Genomic DNA, 14757 nt, shown 5'->3' on the forward strand with positions numbered 1-14757 from the left:
ATTTTTAGACAAGCTAGAGAGAGGGGTAAAAAGGGCGGAGGGGGAGGCGGCGTTGTGGTACTGATTAAAGAAAATATGACAGCGGTGTGGAGGGATATGATATGTTAGAGAGATCATCAAATGAGGCCATATGGGTCGAATTGAAAAATAAAAAAGGGGTGATCACATTGCTGGGCATGTATTATAAACCCCCAAATAGTGGAAGGAAGATAGAAGAGCAAATGTGTAGGCAAATTGCTGTGAAGTCCAAAATCCAGAGTAGTATTAGGAGGGGATTTTAACTAACTATCCAAATATTGATTAGGACAAATTTAGTGCGAAGGATATAGAGGGTGCGGAATTCTTGAAATGCATTCAAGAGAACTTTTTTTGTCAGTATGTAGCAAGCCCAACACGAGAGGGGGTGGTCTTGGATTTAGTTTTGGGGAATGAAGCTGGGCAGGTTGAAGGGGTATTAATGGGAGAGCACTTAGGTGCCAGTGACCATAATTCAGTCAGATTCAAGTTGGTTATGGATAAGGACAAGAATAAGCCTGGAATAAAAGTTCTGAATTGGGGAAAAGCTCATTTTGCTAAGTTAAGGAGTGATTTGGCCATGGTGGACTGGAAACAGCTACTTGTGGGTAAATCGGTGTCAGAACAGTGGGAGGCATTTAAGGAGGAAATCCAGAAGGCTCAGGCCAAACATGTGCCCTTAAAGAAAAAGGCTGGGAAAAATAATTCTAGAGCTCCCTGGATGTCTAGGGACTTACAGGGGAGGATTAAGAAAAAATGGGATGCTTATGTCATATATCAACGGCTAAATACTGTAGAATCTTTACAGGAATATAGAAAGTTAAGAGGCAAAATTAAAAAGGGATATTAGGAATGCTAAGAGAGAGCAGAGAAATTCTTGGCCAGTAAAATTAAGGAAAACCCCAAGATGTTCGATAAATATATTAAGAGTAAGAGGGTAACTAAAGAAAGGGTCGGGCCTATTAGAGACCATGAGGATAATCTTTGTGTGGAGGCAGAAGATGTTGATAGGGTTCTTAACAAATACTTTGCATCTGTCTTCACAAAGGGGCATTGCAGATACTGCTATCAAGGAGGAGTGTGATATTCTGGATGAAAAAAATATAGAGAGAGACTAAATATTAAGGGGTTTAACAGGTTTGAAAGTAGGTAAGTCCCCAGTCCCGGATGAAATGCATCCCAGGCTGTTGAGCAAAGTAAAAGAGGAAAAAGCAGAGGCCTTGACCATCATTTTCCAGTCCTCTTTGGATCTGGGCGTGGTGCCGGAGGATTGGAGGACTGCTAATGTAGTACCCTTGTTTAAGAAGGGAGAAAGGGATAGGCCGAGTAATTACAGGCCTGTCAGCTTAACTTCAGTGGTGGGAAAATTATTGGAAAAAATCCTGAAAAACAGGATAAATCTGCATTTGGAAAGGCAAGGATTAATTAGGGACAGTCAGCACGGATTTGTTAAGGGAAGAGCGCGTCTGACTAACCTGATTGAATTTTTTGAGGAGATAACCAAGTGGGTCGATGAGGGTAGTGCGTACGATTTAGTATACATGGACTTTGGTATAGCTTTTGATAAGGTCCCACATGGTAGACTGGTCATGAAGATTGAAGCCCATGGGATACAGGACAAAGTGGAAAGTTGCATCCAAAATTGGCTTAGAGATAGGAAGCAAAGGGTAATGATTGATGGATGTTTTTGTGAGTAAAAGGATGTTTGCAGTGAGGTTCCACAGGGCTCAGTACTGTGACCTTTGCTTTTTGTGGTATATATCAACAATTTAGATTTGAATATGGGGAGTATGATTAAGAAGTTCGCAGATGACACTAAAATTGGCTGTGTGGTTGATAATGAAGAGGAAAGTCATGGGCTGCAGGAGGATATCAATCCACTGATCAGGTGGGCAGAGCAGTGGCAAATGGAATTTAATTCAGAGAAGTGTGAGGTAATGCACTTTGGGAGGACTAATAAGGAAAGGGTATACACAATGAGTAGTAGGCCACTTAATAGTGTAGATGAACAAAGGGACCTTGGAGTGCTTGTCCACAGATCCCTGAAAGTAGCAGGCCAGGTGGATAAGGTGGTTAAGAAGGCATACGGAATTGCTTGCCTTTATTGGCAGAGGCATGGAATATAAGAGCAGGGAGGTTATGCTTAAATTGTATAATACTTTGGTTAGGCCACAGCTGGAGTATTGCGAGCAGTTCTGGTCGCTGTATTATAGGAAGGATGCAGAGGAGATTTACTAGGATGCTGCCTGGAATGGAGAATCTTAGTTATGAGGATAGATTGGATAGGCTGGGTTTGTTCTCATTGGAACAGAGGCATTTGAGAGGAGACCTCATTGAGGTGTACAAAATGTTGAGGGGCCTGGACATAGTGGATAGTAAGGGTCTATTTCCATTGGTGGAGGGGTCTATTGCGAGGGGGGATAGTTTTAAGGTGGTTGGTGGAAGGTTTAGAGGGAATTTGACGGGGGAGGGGGGGGGGTTTCTTTACACAGAGGGTTGTGGGGATCTGGAACTCACTGCCTGGAAGAGTGGTGGATGCAGAAACCCTCACTACTTTTAAGAGATGGTTGGATGGGCACTTAAAGTGCAGTAACCTGCAGGGTTACAGACCTAAAGCTGGTAATTGGGATTAGACTGGACGACCTTTTGTTGGACGGAGCAGATAGAATGGTAAATACTGCAGGAAATAGAATACAGCCAGGGTGATCTCCTGGACTAGTTTCGATCGCCTGGATGGGTCGGAGAGGAATTATCTCCCTAAATTGGCCTGGGTTTTTAAATCTGGTTTTTGCCTCTCCCAGGGGATCACATGGCTCCAGTTGGAGTGGAATGTAGAATGTTTTAGGATAAGGGGTGTCACAGTTGTGGTGAGACGGATTGGTTGGGCTGGGTGCTCTTTGCCTTTCAGTCATTGTTCATAGGTTTATATGTAACCTTTAGGGCTACTGACCAAGGGCCATGTGGCTCTTTGTCGGCCGGCACGGACACGATGGGCCAGAATGGCCTCCTTCTGCGCTGTAAATTTCTATGTTTCCATGTTTCTATATCGCAGTGTGGGCTGGCTCATGCTGCCCCTGGGCCCCTGGCCCAGAACTCATGTCCCTCTACAGTCTCTCGCTGTATCTGCCCACGCTCCAATCACCGACCTGGACCTTGATAACTTCACTCTGCGCTGCAGTCACCCTCCTGCGCCAGCTCGTGCTGCTCCCTGAAGTAGCATGCCTCTGCGCCCCTGTTTTCATCCAAATAATGCCATGGGATCTTTTACGTCCACCTAAGATGATTGACAGGGTCTTGGTTTAACATCTCATCCAAAAGACGGCACCTCTGATAGAGTGCTGTACTCCCTCCGTACGACACTTCAGTGTCAGTCTAGATTTTGTACTCAAATGTTTGGTGTGGAACCCACAACCTTCTGACTCAGAGGCTATCCACTGAGGTAGTTCTGATGAAAGGTCATCAACCAAAAACATTAACTCTGCTTTTCTTGCCACAGAAGGGTATGTTACTGGACTAGTAATCCAGAGCTCTGGACTAATGATTCAGAGACATGAGTTCAAATCCAACCACAGCAGTTTTTTTGTAATAAAAACCCATCGGGTTCACTAATGTCCTTTGGGAAGGAAATCTGTCATCCTTATGCGGTCTGGCCTATTTGTGACTCCAGATCCACAACAATGTGGTTGACTTAACTGCCCTCTGGCCTACCAAGCCACTCAGTTGTATTCAAGAAAGCAGCTCACCACCATCTTCTCCAGGGCAATTAGTGATGGGTAATAAATGTTGGCCTTCCCGGCGAAGTCTACATCCCGTGAATGAATAAAAAAAAAAGATGCTGCCTGATCTTCTGAGTATTTCCAGTACTGTGTGTTTTTATTTCGGATTTCTAACATCCGCAGTATTTTGCTTTTGTATTCCTGAAGTAGTGATTGTCGTGGTTTACTAGGCCACTCCAGAGGGCATTAAGGTTTCACCATATACTCTGGGATTGGAATCACATGTAGCATATCATATCATGGGCAGTGCCTCGGAATCGAGGAAGACTTGCCTCCACTCCTGAAGTGAGTTCCTTGGTGGCTGAACAGTCCAATACAAGAGCCACAGACTCTGTCACAGGTGGGACAGATAGTCGTTGAGGGAAGGGGTGGGTGGGACTGGTTTGCCACACGCTCTTTTCACTGCCTGCACTTGATTTCTGCAAGCTCTTGGCGTTGAGACTCGAAGTGCTCAGCGCCTTCCCCAATGCACTTTCTCCACTTCGGGCGGTCTTTGGCCAGGGACTCCCAGGTGTCAGTGGGGATGTCGCACTTTATCAGGGAGGCTCCACTTCCCTTCCCTGAAGATTTTTTTTCGGGGGTGGGGAGGGTGGGGGCGGGAGGGTTAACTGACAAAACTGCAGCTTTCATTGTCATTTTCTGGTGCTGTCCTACAAATTAACTGAATTCAATTTTGCAACTGATTCCAGTGAGATTTGAAATCTCAGCCTCTGGGTTACTCGTGCAGTACCTTCAATACACAAGCATACTTTGTCTGTGAAAGAGAAAAGACAGGTGCCCGTTTTATTGTCCATACAGACAACCCAGAGAGACGGATTAAGCCAAGGGTCTCTGGTGGCACTATGAATGGTGCTGAGGGAGCGAGAGGCCATGTTTCAAGGCAGGTGAATGTTTTTGGTTTTGCTGTGTGATATCTTCTTCTTATGCAGTCCCTCGGAGTCCAGGATGACTTCCACATTAAAAATGAGTTCTCAGGTGACTGATGAATGTTTCCTCTGCCCACCTGGGGCTCGTTTACCATGTCGGAGCTCCGCGTAGAGCGCTTGTTTTACAACACCAACCTCTGTACATGGCCTTCTTTGACCTGACAAAGGCCTTTGACACTGCCAACTGTGAGGAATTATGGAGCGTCCTCTTCAAATTCGACTGTCCCCAAAAGTTTGTCACCATCCTCCGCTTGCTTCATGATGACATGCAAGCGTGATCCTGACCAACGGATCCACCACAGACCCAGTTCATGTATGAACCAGTGTGATGGAAGGCTGTGTCATTGCACGAACGCTCTTCTCAATCTTCCTTGCTGTAATGCTACATCTCACAGTCAGTAAGCTTCCTGCTGGAGAGGAGATAATCTATACAACAAACGGGAAACTGTTCAGCCTCCATTGCCTTCAGACCAGATCCAAGGTCGTGCCATCCTCTAGACACTGAATTACAATATGCAGATGACGCTTACGACTGTGCTCACTCGGAGGACGAACTCCAAACCATCGTTGTGTGATATATCGTTTCCACAACATTCCAACAACGGGAGTGTTCAAGTGATTTTTTTCAATGGATTTTTGATTAGTGAACAGAGAAAATTTTCAGGTCGAGAGAGAGACAGGAAGAGAAATTAAGCTATTTGCCCTTCAATTTGTGCTTTCATCTTAACATTGCAGAAACAATCTCTCACTCAGCAAAAAAAAATTCACACAAAAAAGGAAATCATTTGCCTATGAATGCTGAACCTCCCCACAGAGGTGCTTTTTCCTACTCAATGTGTAAAGGGGCCAATAATTTTTATTCATGAGGAAGAATTTTTAAATCGGGAACATTCTATATCATCGTGTTGAACATGTCCAAGAGAATTGCACTTCATTTTCTGCTGCCACCCACAGCTGGAGTTTTTCATCAGTCAGTAGACACAGGGTAGAAGTGTAGAACATGGGCAGAAAAAACAAAGCAGTAAATGAGCCTGAAATTCAGATTCAAAAGAAACACTTGCCAATACCTTGAATGTCAGTGCAATTGTCCAGAGGCGTTTTAAAAATATTGGCCCCAAGTTTACACACGATAAAAAACGGGTGCCCCTCCGAGCTGGGCGCCCATTTATCGCGCCGAAAACGGCGGCGGAAAAAAAACGCACGATTCTAGAGTGCCCTGCAACTCCATGTCTGCTTGGCGCGGCGCCCAGGGGGGCGGAGCCTACCACTCGCGCCGATTTTGTAAGTGGGAGGGGGCGGGTACCATTTAAATTAGGTTTTTTCCTGCCGGCAACCCTGCGCGTGCGCGTTGGAGCATTCGCGCACGCGCAGTGTGAAGGAAACATTGGCACTCGGCCATTTTTGTTGTTCTTTGTAGCTGTTTAATTTTTGAAATTTTTTTTAATAAAAGCACATTGCCATCAGCACATCAGCACTGAGGCTTCTTGCAGCAGTGAGAAGGCTGCAGGAAGCCTCAGAAAGTTGAGGCAGTCGTTTCCCGACGGCCTCTCGCCCCTGCCGTCGGGAAATGGCTGCTGAACTTGAGGCTTCCTGCAGCCTTCTCACTGTCTCCTTCCCCCCCACCGCCCGCCGTCGGGAACGGCTTCCTCCTCCCCCCCCCCCCCCAAGCGGGAGCGAACGGCTGCCTCCTTCCCCCCCCCACCCCCCGCGGGAACGAATGGCTGCCTCCTTCCCCCCACCCCCCGCCGCGGGAACAAACGGCTGCCTCAACTCGTGAGGCTTCCTGCAGCATTCACACAGGTAGAAGATGGTTTATTTAATCTTTTCTTTGCTTATAAATTTTTATTCAGGTTGGATTTATTTGTATAATATTTGTATAAGTATAAATAAGGATTTATTATAGAATTTAATGACATCCCCCTCCCCCCCCCCACCTCGTTCTGGACGCCTAATTTGTAACCTGCGCCTGATTTTTTAATGTGTAGACAAGGTTTTTTCAGTTCTACAAAAATCTTCACTTGCTCCATTCTCAGTTAGTTTGGAATACGTTTTCACTGTGGAAACTTTGTAATCAGGCGTCAGTGGCCGGACACGCACCCTTTTGAAGAAAAAATTCTGTTCCAAAGTGGATGTCATAGCAGTGCATTTGGAAAGAGGTGACATGATAGGTCCAAGTCAGCATGGATTTGTGAAAGGGAAATCATGCTTGACAAATCTTCTGGAACTTTCTGAGGATGTTTCCAGTAGAGTGGATAAGGGAGAACCAGTTGATGTGGTATATTTGGACTTTCAGAAGGCGTTCGACAAGGTCCCACACAAGAGATTGATGTGCAAAGTTAGAGCACATGGGATTGGGGGTAGTGTACTGACATGGATTGAGAACTGGTTGTCAGACAGGAAGCAAAGAGTAGGAGTAAATGGGTACTTTTCAGAATGGCAGGCAGTGACTAGTGGGGTACCGCAAGGTTCTGTGCTGGGGCCCCAGCTGTTTACACTGTACATTAATGATTTAGATGAGGGGATTAAATGTAGTATCTCCAAATTTGCGAATGACACTAAGTTGAGTGGCAGTGTGAGCTGCGAGGAGGATGCTGTGAGGCTGCAGAGCGACTTGGATAGGTTAGGTGAGTGGGCAAATGCATGGCAGATGAAGTATAATGTGGATAAATGTGAGGTTATCCACTTTGGTGGTAAAAACAGAGAGACAGACTATTATCTGAATGGTGACAGATTAGGAAAAGGGGAGGTGCAAAGAGACCTGGGTGTCATGGTACATCAGTCATTGAAGGTTGGCATGCAGGTGCAGCAGGCGGTTAAGAAAGCAAATGGCATGTTGGCCTTCATAGCAAGGGGATTTGAGTACAGGGGCAGGGAGGTGTTGCTACAGTTGTACAGGGCATTGGTGAGGCCACACCTGGAGTATTGTGTACAGTTTTGGTCTCCTAACCTGAGGAAGGACATTCTTGCTATTGAGGGAGTGCAGCGAAGGTTCACCAGACTGATTCCTGGGATGGCGGGACTGACCTATCAAGAAAGACTGGATCAACTGGGCTTGTATTCACTGGAGTTCAGAAGAATGAGAGGGGACCTCATAGAAACATTTAAAATTCTGACGGGGTTAGACAGGTTAGATGCAGGAAGAATGTTCCCAATGTTGGGGAAGTCCAGAACCAGAGGTCACAGTCTAAGGATAAGGGGTAAGCCATTTAGGACCGAGATGCGGAGGAACTTCTTCACCCAGAGAGTGGTGAACCTGTGGAATTCTCCACCACAGAAAGTTGTTGAGGCCAAATCACTAAATATATTCAAAAAGGAGTTAGATGAGGTCCTTACTACTAGGGGGATCAAGGGGTATGGCGAGAAAGCAGGAATGGGGTACTGAAGTTGAATGTTCAGCCATGAACTCATTGAATGGCGGTGCAGGCTAGAAGGGCCGAATGGCCTACTCCTGCACCTATTTTCTATGTTTCTATGTTTCTATGTTCTAACTGACGAGAACTGCAGAAAAAAAAATGTGGAGAATTGTGATTTCTAAGATAGTCCGTTCTCCACCAGTTGCTCCTAAAAATCAGGCGCTAATCATGTGGAAACTTGGGCCCATTATGCTGCATTATATTTGATGACTCAATCTTCAACAGAGACTATTTAAAAGTAATTCCTCAGGTTTGTTTGACAGGAGCTGTTTCTGTAAAAAAAAAAGGTGGAGGGGATGGAGGGATAGGGAAGGAAAATGGAAAGGAGGGAAGGGAGGGAAGGCAGAGAGAAAACGAGAGGGAAGGCAGAGAGAAAACGGGAGGGAAGGCGGAGAGGGGAGGGAGGAAGGGAAGGCGGAGAGGGGAGGGAGGAAGGGAAGGCGGAGAGGGGAGGGAGGAAGGGAAGGCGGAGAGGGGAGGGAGGAAGGGAAGGCGGAGAGGGGAGGGAGGAAGGGAAGGCGGAGAGGGGAGGGAGGAAGGGAAGGCGGAGAGGGGAGGGAGGAAGGGAAGGCGGAGAGGGGAGGGAGGAAGGGAAGGCGGAGAGGGGAGGGAGGAAGGGAAGGCGGAGAGGGGAGGGAGGAAGGGAAGGCGGAGAGGGGAGGGAGGAAGGGAAGGCGGAGAGGGGAGGGAGGAAGGGAAGGCGGAGAGGGGAGGGAAGAAGGGAAGGCGGAGAGGGGAGGGAGGAAGGGAAGGCGGAGAGGGGAGGGAGGAAGGGAAGGCGGAGAGGGGAGGGAGGAAGGGAAGGCGGAGAGGGGAGGGAGGAAGGGAAGGCGGAGAGGGGAGGGAGGAAGGGAAGGCGGAGAGGGGAGGGAGGAAGGGAAGGCGGAGAGGGGAGGGAGGAAGGGAAGGCGGAGAGGGGAGGGAGGAAGGGAAGGCGGAGAGGGGAGGGAGGAAGGGAAGGCGGAGAGGGGAGGGAGGAAGGGAAGGCGGAGAGGGGAGGGAGGAAGGAAAGGCGGAGAGGGGAGGGAGGAAGGGAAGGCGGAGAGGGGAGGGAGGAAGGGAAGGCGGAGTGGGGAGGGAGGAAGGGAAGGCGGAGTGGGGAGGGAGGTGGGGGGGAGGGAGGGAAAGCAAAGACGGTGGGAGGGAAGGAAGGTGGAAGTGGAGGGAGGAAAGGTGAAGGCGGAGGGAGACAAAGGTGGAGGAGAGAAATGCAGAGTAGGGAGGGAGGAGAGAAATGCAGAGTAGGGAGTGAGAGAGGGAAAAGGTCAGTATTCCCACCCCTGACTGCTATCCAGTTAACTTTTGTTCGGAAGAGGACACATCAGGTGAGGGCAGGATTGGTCGTAATGCTGGAATAGCCTGTTGACACGCGCTGTCTCGGCTGATGAATGACTGCTCAGGTGGGTTATGGGAGGGGTGGCTGGCAAAAATTATTAATGCTTTTGATGCTCAAATGGAATGTTTCCTCCCCAACCCCCCCAAAACAAATTCCCTCCTCTCCGCTCCTGTAGGCACTGACTCATGCTGGGACGCTGTTCCCTGGATTACAGTTGCTCTCTGGTACCTCAACCCAGGTGCCCATCCTTGATGTGAGAACCTAGACTCAGAGTTGGCAGGTTAATTGTAGAAGAAATCATCAGCCCTATTCCTGCCCTCTCCTCCCCTCCCTCCATACAGTTACACTTGCCTCCATAGTTCACTGGCTGATCAGCTGAAGGAAGAGAACCAGTTTGCGACCAATGCTGTCTTGGCAAAGATGAATTAACTCACAATCCAAGGATCGAAGCCAGGACCTTCCTTCTCAGTAATACACCAGACAGCACATTTATCATGTATGTAGATATGAATGACTGATGCAGGTTGGTACAATTTTGCAGCAGTCTGCATCACTCATACATATCTACATGCATGATATATGAGGTTGTCAACTCTGGTTCAGCGTGTGCCTGGATGCTGCATTACATGGCCTCCAACTGTCCCGCTCAGTCAAAACAGCCTTTTTCCGCTCCCCCCATCTCCAATATTTTTATGACTAATGAATGAAGTGTTAAAAGCAAATGGAAAAAAACCCAATTTATTTCAATGCCTCTGAGTTTTCACCAGCTCGCAAGATTAATCTTGAACTCTTGGAGACTCCAGGACAGTCCTCGAGGGTTGGGAACCCTAATTGTACAGTTTGCAATGGTGCTTGAGTGGAGTAGTAAATTGCTGTCCGAGGGTTACAACAGTGATAGAGCATAAACTTCAGACAGCGATTCATCCTCAAGATCATGAGTGTAACCCAAGGGGTGGTAGCTTCTTCTGCAGCTCCACACCTGCTGTGCATATTTGTGCAATTACACCACTGGGGTAAATATATTTAAAAGATGGGAAAGCTTTGACTGTTATGCCTAATTGACACCCTCTGCAGTGCAACAGGCAGTATTATGTTCTCAACATCAATCGGCAATGGCAAAAGCTGACTATCGCACATGCACACTGGATGCAAACAGACTTCCATCATCAGCTGCACTCAAGAATGAGCAAGCCAGCGGTCTATCAATTTGCCATCAAGTAAAGTCCAGAGCTTTAAACATAAGAACCAGATGGGAGATGAGAATTTTTTTTTAATGCAGCGGGTGCTGATGATCTGGAACACACTGCCTGAAAGGGTCGTGGAAGCAGATTTAATAGAAACTTTCAAAAGGGAATTGAATAAATGCTTGAAAAGGAAAACTTTGCAGGGCTATGGGGAAAGAGCAAGTGATTGTTACTAATTGGGTTGTTCTTTGAAAGAGCCGGCACTGAAACGATGGGCTGAATGGCCTCCTTCCCTGCTGTACAATTCTATAATTCATTGATTCGAAGAAGTAAACGCCACCCAATTGCACTCTGGGTCTCTGCATCCTGCTGCATCTATGGAGCTAGCCTCAAAGGGCACACTCAGAAACACAGGATCCCAGAGCCCAATGTTAACATGCAAAGTTAGAACACCTTTATTCTTCTTTAGATTTTTGCTTTAGGAACAGCTAAAATAAGTCTGCCGGTGCCACAGATTGTGAGCTGTTATTTATTGTGCATCACCACAGCCTAGCACCTCTACTTTTAACTTGGACCTCATTTACTAAGATGATTAGAGATGGTAGCTAGAGAATAAAAGATTGCTATTTCATCTCGGAGTTACGATAACATCCATGGAGGCTACGCAAACTTTATTTTTGTGCCTCATAATGCCATTGTAACCCCTAGATTATGGGCTCAATTTTTCCCCGTTCATTTGCGGCATTTTTTTGGCACGCACCATACTTTTTTGCGTATTTTTTTTTGAAGTTTCCCCCTGCGATCTGCACCAGCGTAACTGACTTCGTTGCGATTTTTCTAGGCCAGTTTTTTTTTTTACGCCATAGTCTCCCCCTCATGTCTGCACTGGTTTTTTCAATTGTTCGCAGTTTGACCAACATTTTTCTCTCTTAGGTCGACATATCTGGCCACTCCCGAAAAACCTTCTGGTGAGTAAAGAAAACCATCGCACAGTCACAAATCTGCGCTGAAAGACGCCATTGTTTTTAAATCGAAGATTTTGGAGGGAGTCAAGAACACTGCCAAAATCAATAATAAAGTTAAACTTTTTTTTTAAACCTATCAACGTAGAAGTGTAAATTTGTTGGATTTCAGAAGTTCTCTCAATTTTTAAATTCACACACACCACCAGCAAATGTCTTGAAGCAAGGCTGGTTTGGCCGGCAGAATCCAGGAGCCCGCGCCCGGACACAGGAGCTCGGCTACAAAACAAGCTATGGTGGGGAGGGGGGGAGGGTGAGGGGGAAAGGGAGGAGAGAAGAGAGAGAGGTGCCAAGCGGAAGGCTTGGAGTCCGGGGAGGGGGAGGGAGAAAGAGAAGTCACAAGTCTCCAATTCGGGGGGGAAAGTGAGAGAGAGAGAAAAAGAGAGAAAGAGAGAAAGAGAGAAAGAGAGAAAGAGAGAAAGAGAGAAAGAAAGAAAGAAAGAAAAAAGCAAGCAGTCATAAGACCTGGAGAGATACAACTGCGAACCTGTGCTGCCTGCTTCCCTGACGGTTTGAGCTTCTTTCAAAAAGGTTAAATTTAAGTATGGAGGCAATACTGACAATGCCATACCTTGTGCAAGCCTTCTGCATCATGGTGCTACGTAGGAGACAATTGATTTGACTTCATCACATCAGGAACATCAGAGCCCGTGCTGGGCAAGAGGCCTTACCCACCTCGGGTATATCGAGACAGGCGTTCGTACCTCCACCTGAGTGATGCAGACTGTGTCAGAAGGCTCCGTTTCCATAAAGAAGTTGTAAGTGAGATCTGTGAGTTGGTCAAAACAAACCAGCAACCTAGAAGTATCAGGAGGACTACTATGTCAGTTGAAGTGAAGGTTACAGCTGCACTTTCATTCTATGCCTCCGGATTGTTTCAAACTACAACTGGGGATTTCGTGGTGGTCACCATTGCGCAGTAATCTCCTGCAACTTGGTTCCAGCGTTTCTGCATTTCTTTGGGTGGAACTTTTATGTGACCTCTGCTGGTGTCCAGCTCTTGCCATCTGTGCTCAAGCACAGTAACTAGTGCCTCCACTTCTTCCTGTAAGAAATTCTTGGTCCTTGCACTCCGTTGCATCTTGTATTGCTCCAGCTGCAAATTTTCCAATGCTCTCGCACAGCACTCGACGTTCTCACAAACACAACTGGTCCTTTAAAAATAGCCGATTGCCAAATCCGAACTGTACTGAGCGTGCGCGTTCCCCGCGCAATGCAATAAGGTGCAGATTCGTTTTTCAGCGCTAACAGCAGGCTCCACACCCCAAGGTGACTGGACACGCTGCAGTGCCAAATTTGAATTATACATCGGGGAAACTTTGGCAAAGTATTTCTGGCGCATTTCTGGCCTAGAAAAACAGGCATAACTCTGGCAAGTTCCTACCAGTATATAAAAAGGAAATGAGTGGCTAAAGTAAATGTTGGTCCCTTAAGAGGTCGAAACCGGGGAATTAGTGATGAGGAACATGGAAATGGCAGAAACTCTGAACAAATATTTTGTATCAGTCTTGACGGTAGAGGAACCTAAAAATATCCCACCAGTGGATAGTCAAGGGGCTATAGGCGGGGAGGAACTTACCACAGTCACTAAGGAGATGGGACTCTATGATAATGGGACTAAAGGCGGATAAATCCCCTGGACCTGATGGCTTGCATCCTAGAGTCTTAAGAGAAGTAGCGGCAGGGATTGTGGATGCATTTGTTGTAATTTACCAAAATTCCCTGGATTCTGGGGAGGTCCCAGCAGACTGGAAAACTGCAAATGTAATGCCCCTATTTAAAAAAGGAGGCAGACAAAAAGCAGGAAACTATAGACCAGTTAGCCTAACATCTGTGGTTGGGAACATGTTGGAGTCCATTATTAAAGAAGCAGTAGCAGGACATTTGGAAAAGCATAATTCAGTCAGGCAGAGTCGGCATGGATTTATGAAGGGGAAGTCATGTTTGACAAATTTGCTGAAATTCTATGAGGATGTAACAAACAGGGGATAAAGGGGAACCAGTGGATGTGGTGTATTTGGACTTCCAGAAAGCATTTGGCAAGGTGCTACAAAAAAGGTGCGCCAGTGCAGTCTTCAGCCGCCTTAGGAAAAGTGTGTTCGAAGACTGCCACCAAGCTCATGGTCTACAGGGCTGTAGTAATACCTGCCCTCCTGTATGGCTCAGAGACATGGACCATGTACAGTAGACACCTCAAGTAGCTGGAGAAATACCACCAGCAATGTCTCCGCAAGATCCTACAAATTGCCTGGGAGGACAGACGTACCAACATTAGCGTCCTCGACCAGGCCAACATCCCCAGCATTGAAGCACTGACCACACTTGATCAGCTCCGCTGGGCAGGCCACTTAGTTCGCATGCCACTTAGTTCGCATGCCAGACACGAGACTCCCAAAGCAAGCGCTCTACTCGGAACTCCTTCACGGCAAACAAGCCAAAGGTGGGCAGCGAAAAGGTTACAAGGACACCCTCAAAGCCACCCTGATAAAGTGCAACATCCCCACTGACACCTGGGAGTCCCTTGCCAAAGACCCCCCTAAGTGGAGGAAGTGCATCCGGGAGGGCGCTGAGCACCTTGAGTCTCATCGCTGAGCGCATGCAGAAATCAAGCGCAGACAGCGGAAAAAGTGTGCGGCAAATCAATCCCACCCACCCTTTCCCTCAACGACTATCTGTCCTACCTGGGACAGGGACTGCGGTTCTCCTATTGGACTGCTCAGACACCTAAGAACTCATTTTAAGAGTGGAAGCAAGTCTTCCTCGATTCCAAGGGACTGCCTAGGATGATGATGATGATGACGACATAAAAGGTTACTGCACAAGATAAAAGTTCACGGAGTTGGGGGTAATATATTAGCATGAATAGAGGATTGGCTAACTAACAGAAAAGAGAGAGTCGGGACAAATGGTTCATTCTCGGGTTGGCAATCAGTAGCTAGTGAGGTGCCGTAGGGAGCAGTGCTGGGACCCCAACTATTTACAATCTACATTATCGACTTGGATGAAGGGACCAAGTGTAATGTAGCCAAGTTTGCTGACGATACAAAGATGGGAGAAAAAGCAATGTGTGAGGAGGACACAAAAA

At 47.1% G+C, this 14757-nt stretch overlaps 1 protein-coding gene across 14 annotated transcripts in view; it reads right to left on the bottom strand.

Annotated features, from left to right (window-relative positions):
* Window positions 1–14757, bottom strand: part of ptprub (protein tyrosine phosphatase receptor type Ub) — a 1307170-nt gene that overhangs the window by 904504 nt on the left and 387909 nt on the right. The gene's annotated exons all lie outside the window — the stretch shown is intronic.

Source organism: Pristiophorus japonicus, chromosome 14 (assembly GCF_044704955.1).
Source record: "Pristiophorus japonicus isolate sPriJap1 chromosome 14, sPriJap1.hap1, whole genome shotgun sequence".
Lineage (NCBI taxonomy): Eukaryota > Metazoa > Chordata > Chondrichthyes > Pristiophoridae > Pristiophorus > Pristiophorus japonicus.